This window comes from Phoenix dactylifera, chromosome 1 (genome assembly GCF_009389715.1).
Source record: "Phoenix dactylifera cultivar Barhee BC4 chromosome 1, palm_55x_up_171113_PBpolish2nd_filt_p, whole genome shotgun sequence".
Lineage (NCBI taxonomy): Eukaryota > Viridiplantae > Streptophyta > Magnoliopsida > Arecales > Arecaceae > Phoenix > Phoenix dactylifera.
The window spans coordinates 21,355,312-21,361,311 of record NC_052392.1 but is presented as its reverse complement, the minus strand read 5'-3'; positions in this window follow the sequence as shown (position 1 = coordinate 21,361,311).

Sequence of the window (6,000 nt, the reverse complement as noted above, 5' to 3'; positions counted from 1 at the left end):
AAGCCAGCGGGTCGACCCGGTCGCCTCGGCTGACCCGGCCCCCCCGCGGGCTGACCCTGGGCCCAATAGGGCGGTCGTGGCCCGGGCCCAAAATCAAAAGCGGCCCAGGCCCCTAGCGGGCCTTGGCCCACATGGGGGCCCAGGCCTGCTCGCCCAACCTACGGGGCAGGCCCAGCGCGCACGGGCCCAGCGGGCTGGGCGCCGCGGCCGTGGGCCGGCCCTCTTGATCGGCGCGCACCGCGCCATTGGCGCGTCGCGCCCTGTTGGCGCGCCAGGCGTAGGGCACGCGCCGCCGGCTGTGGGCGCGCCCTGCGCCGGGTCCGCGCCCGTTGGCGCGGACGCACCCTGCACCGGGTCCACGCCCGTTGTCGCGGGCGCGCCCGCTGAGGGGGCTGCTCCCGGTGAATGGGCCGCACAGGCCTTGGAACAGCAGGGCCCGCGGGCCCAATCTGCTATGGGGACGCAGGCCCTGCTACCTTCGGGCCTTGGAGCTGGCACGGAGGCCCAGGCGACCCGGAATCTGGCTGGTGGGGGCCCACGGGACTCTGCCCAGCTAGCCTTGGGTGCGGGGGATCTGGCTGACCTGTCTTCCTTGGCCCAGGACGAGCTGACCATAGCTGAGGGACCTGTGGCACCAGTAGGGCCCTTCTAGTTCACCCCACCACGCCAGGAGTTGGCGGTGGGTCTGGGGTTCTCGCAGGTTGACGGCCTGGACCACCCCATGGTGGGTGTGCCGAGCGAGTCGCGACCGTGGGACGCTTTCGTGGACCATGGGGGTGGCCCGGATGGAGTCTTCCGCTTTGGCCCACCCCCCAGGCTGCGGGAGTGCGGGAGGATGCCACCCCAGGTGGGTGTGTGGTGGGGGACCACCCCATCCCACACACGGAGGGGAGCATGGCTGAGGCCCCACCATCAGGAGGGGATACGGACCACTCTATTGCCGTGCAGCGCGTCAGGGCTGCAGTCATGGGGGTTGTATCCGCAGCTGGTGGCGAGGAGGAGGGGCGAGACTGCCGGGGCGCCGGGCCGGAGGATGGCCCTGCGACTCTGGGGGAGGATGAGTCTGAGGCCGACTATGTGGACTGTGACCCATGATGATACTTGCCTGGAACTGTAGAGGGGCGGCCAAGCCGTCCTTCATGTCTACTTTCAAACGATTAGTACAGGTGCATAGTCCGGAGATTTGTTTCTTATGTGAGACCCGATTATCTGGCGATGGGCTCAGCCGCTTGAGACGTCGCATGGAGAGGGATTGGGAGACCTATGCAGTCGACTCCCAGGGGCTGTCGGGGGGCATTTTGGTCTTATGGAGGCGGGGTGTGGCGACAGTCGATGTCTTCCACAACTGCTCCCAACAAGTCATTATGATCATATCACGACACGACGCCCCTCCATGGGTACTGTGTGGTGTGTATGCTAGCACGGACTACCGAGCCAGGAGAGTCCTCTGGCAGGAGATCACCAATCTGACCGCCCAGGGCATTCCGGCGGTAGCAATTGGTGATTTCAACTGTATCCAGAGTGAGGATGAGAAGCGGGGGGGCGCGGCATTTACGGATCGAGTGGACAGGAGAGAGTTCCGGGATTTTGTGTCGCGGAGCGGCCTGGTAGACTTGGGGTTCACAGGACCTCAGTTTACTTGGTGCAATAATCAGCTGGGCAGTGCTAGGGTTTGGGAGCGATTAGATAGGGCCCTTGCGTCCCCTGATTGGATCCTCCGATTCCCTACAGGCCGGGTCAGCCATTTGCCTCGGATTGCCTCGGACCATTGCCATTGCTGCTAGCCATCTCATCCGGCTCTACGCACCGCAGCCCCTTCCGTTTTGAGAAGGTTTGGCTGTCGTACCCCCAGTCCTGGGATATCATCCGCGACGCGTGGCGAGTCTCGGTGCACGGCGATGCCATGCAACGGGTCTCACGTAAACTTGAGCTGACTAAACGGCGCCTTCGCCAATGGAATCGTGAGGTTGTGGGCAATATCTTTCGGCGACTGGAGGGGGTTGAGACTTCGATCGCCGAGCTACAGAGGAAGGAAGACTTGGGAGGCGTGCTTTCGGAGGACGATATGGCTGATCTCCGGGGACTCTTTGCGGCTCACCATTCGCTACTACGGCAGCATGAGATATTCTGGCGACAGAAATCTCGGGTGCAGTGGGTAAGCGAAGGTGATCGTAACACTAGGTTTTTTCATCGGTCGACGGTTGTCCGGAGACAGAGGAGCATGATCCACTCTCTGCGAGCTGGGTCTGGTCATCGAGTGGAGGGTGAGCCTGCCATCCGACAGGTCTTACTCGATTTTTTTCGTACTAGGTGGACGGAGGATGAGGAGGCCAGTGATGGGGACCCTCTTCTGACGGTGGACGTGGGTATTGGTGATTCTGAGAGCGTACTCCTGACCCGGCCAGTGTCGGCATAGGAGGTGCAGGAGGCAGTATGGGCCTTGGCTGCAGACAAGGCCCCGGGACCTGACGGTTTCCCCCCTTTCTTCTTTCGGCAGTATTGGGGCATTATCCGACTGGCGGTGGTGGAGGCTATCCAGTGTTTCTTTGCCCAGGCAGCTATGCCTGAGGACTGGAAGGCCACCTTCATCACGCTAATACCTAAATGCCAAAATGCGGCTGAACCTTGTCACTTTAGGCCCATTAGCTTGTGCACAACCCTATATAAGGTTGTCGCAAGAATTATGGTAGGCAGAATGAAGCCCCTCCTGCCTGGTATCATTAGCCAGGAGCAGGGGGCCTTTGTGGCTGGCAGAAATATTTCTCATAATGTTATGTTGGCCCAGGAAATGATGTGGGATCTCCGACGCGCATCGAAGCGACACAGTCTGATGGCAGTCAAGCTGGACATGGAACGGGCTTACGACAGGATCAGGTGGAGCTTTCTTCAGCACGCGTTGGAGGCTTACGGCTTCCCCGGGCAGTGGATCGACTGGGTTATGGGGTGTGTTCGGGGGCCAAAGTTTTCTATCTTGGTCAACGGCACGCCGTCACCTTACTTTGAGTCCTCTATTGGGCTACGGCAGGGATGTCCCTTATCCCCTTACTTGTTTATTACCTGTGCTGACATTTTATCTCGGTCTCTGCAGAGAGCGTGCGCCAGCCGTGAGCTGGAGGCCTACATCCCAGCCACGGGGGCTCGCCCTATCACACATTTACTTTTTGCTGACGACTGTCTTCTTTTGGCCAGGGCACGGACTACAGAGGCTCGGGCCCTTCGCAGGGTGGTGGCGGCCTACTGCGCGGCATCCGGCCAGAGAGTGAATTTTTCCAAATCTACTATCTCCTTCAGCCCCAGCACAGAGAGCGGAGTCAGACAGGAGATCAGAGGGGTCCTACAGATACCGGAGCAGGAAGGGACGCTTACCTACCTAGGCGTGCCTATCACTGGCCGGAGACTGCGGGTGGCAGAGTGCTCCGGCTTGGTACAGCGAGTCCAGAGCAGGCTGGAGGGATGGAGGGCGTCCTCATTATCCATGATGGGGAGAGTGACACTGGTCAGGGCAGTGCTGGGATCTCTACCGGTTTATCTTATGGCCAACACAGTGGTTCCCAAGACGATCCTGTTAAGGATCGAGCGCCTTCTTAGGGATTTCCTGTGGGGGTCATACGGTGGAGGTCATGGAGTGCACCTGGTTGCCTGGGAGCAGGTCTGCCGCCCCACCAGTGAGGGCGGTCTGGGAGTGCAGTCCCTTATTGAGAGGCGCGAGGCTTTCATTGCTCGGCATGCGGCTCGGTTCATCTTAGAGCCACACGGCTTTTGGAGTCAGGTGATGGCAGCCAGATATGGCTGAGGGGCTTCAGGGGTGGCACAGCGGGGCCGCCGAGTCTCCTTCATGTGGCGTGAGATCGGGAGGCACTTGCCGTCAGTATTGGCACACACCAGGATCCTGATTGGCGATGGCCGGAGTATTGATGTGGCCAGCGACTCATGGGTGGACTCCCTGGCCCTGAGCCGCTGGCCAACTATGTTTGACTTAGAGGCAGTTGAGGGGTTACGGGTGTGCGATCTCCTTGTACCAGGAGAGACAGTATGGGATGAGGCCAGACTCAGGCTATTGTTTGGGGTACACCTAGCTGCGAGGATCCGATCCCTCCCGTTACCAGGATGCGGGGGGCCAGATGTCAGAGTGTGGGGTACCTCGAGCCAGGCCAGTGTCAGGTTGGGAGACATCACGCGCGCCATTCAGCCAGGGCATGAGCCGGGGCCGGACTGCACCTGGATTTGGAGGTCCGGACTTCATCCGAGGGTTGCTCTCTTTCTATGGAAGGTGTTCTGGAACCGACTTCCTACGAGAGCAGAGCTGAGCAGGCGAGGTTGGGGGGTCCCAGCTGAGTGCGGGACGTGTGGAGCTGAGGAGTCGGCGGATCATGTGCTGTTCCAGTGTACATGGGCGCGGACGACATGGCAGTGGGCTGGGATCCCGCGGAGGGCCCGGAGTGACCGGTTGCAGTTTCTCAGGATGACACGGCAGTGGTTAGCCAGTTTACGGACCCGCGAGGAGGGCATTAGAGCTACTTGCACAGCACTTCAGATCTGGCTGGCAAGGAATGCCCGCACTCTCGGTGAGCGCAGGGTGTCACCGAGGTTTGTGGCAGAGCTCGCTCGAGCACAGGCCTTGGAGATCAGACCCGCCTTTCTTACAGATAGACCTTTGACAGCTCGGGACACCTGGGGTTCCCCCCTGCTTCGGCAGCTTCCCAGTTGGTGTTTTTCACCTGGGAGCCCCCACCCCTGAGCTTCCTCAAGGTCAACTTCGATGGGTCGGTTCTGGATGGCGGCACGCGAGGCGGTGCAGGCTTTGTCATACGAGGCCCGCACTCCCGGGTAGTGGCCGCAGGTGGCTGTCAGTTGCTTGATACATCGGTGCCTGGAGCAGAGCTGCACGCTGCCTGGGCAGGCCTTCGACATGCGAGGGGAGTACTGCGGGCCAGCTCGATTATTTTGGAGGGGGACTCGGCCACTGTTGTCCGATGGATTCAGAGGGGATTGGGGGGTGAGAGCACAGACCATTCCTTGATTCGCGATATTGTGATGATGAGTCAGGGAGGGGCCACCTTGGCCAAACATGTATTCAGGGAGGCCAATGGGGCAGCCGATTGGGTGGCTGGCCATGTGGCCCACCACTCGGGATATGCCCTCTGGTCAGGAGAGGCGGAGCTGCCACTGGCACTCCGTGAGGTCTTGTATTTTGACTTTCTTGGGTGTATTCGTATCCGTATCCGTATCCGTATCCGTATCCGTATCCGTACTGTATGAAGTACCCGCCTTTAGCACAAAAACACAAAAAAAAAAAAAAAAAAAAAAAAAAAAAAAAAAAAAAAGGCTTGGTCTGTTCGCGCAGGGTCTTACTAAACCTTCTTTTTTTTAATCATTGCAACGGTCCATCTGGCATGATGACTGAACGTCTCCCTACTTTCGGTACTCTCGACTCTGGGTTTTATCGGAATAGGTCTTCGCAGCTCGAGACAAATCCTAGTTATCTACAGCTAGATTTTAGCACGTGCTCTGTGCTGTGTGTGTGTGGGCTTTTCTAGATTTTCTGTGGAACAAGATTTTAGCCAGGGTTCCGCATTTTCTTAAAATAGTGCATGCCGATTTTGTTAAAGCATATCTGGGTAATGGCCTCTTTTATCATGACATAACTATCTAATGCATCATTAAATATCTAGAGGTCTAAGGCATATTATGGCATTTGATACGCCGGAGGTTTCTAGGTTACCGTGCATTTCTTTCCTAACTAAAAACCAGCCGACCTTTGTGTTGTACTCTACCTTATCTTGTTGTATTAAGGGTTACTCAAGCCAAAAGTGATAGATATCCAAGTTAAGCTAATCTCTATACCTATTAAACACAGAAGAGAGAGCAATTTAGTGGCCTCCCCAAAATTCAAGAAAAAATGGAAAGAAATTTGTAGAAAAAAATAGAGAGAAAGAAAAGAAAAACAAGAAGATTCCATGAAAAAAAAAGAGGATTATATATATATATTTTAAAAATGGT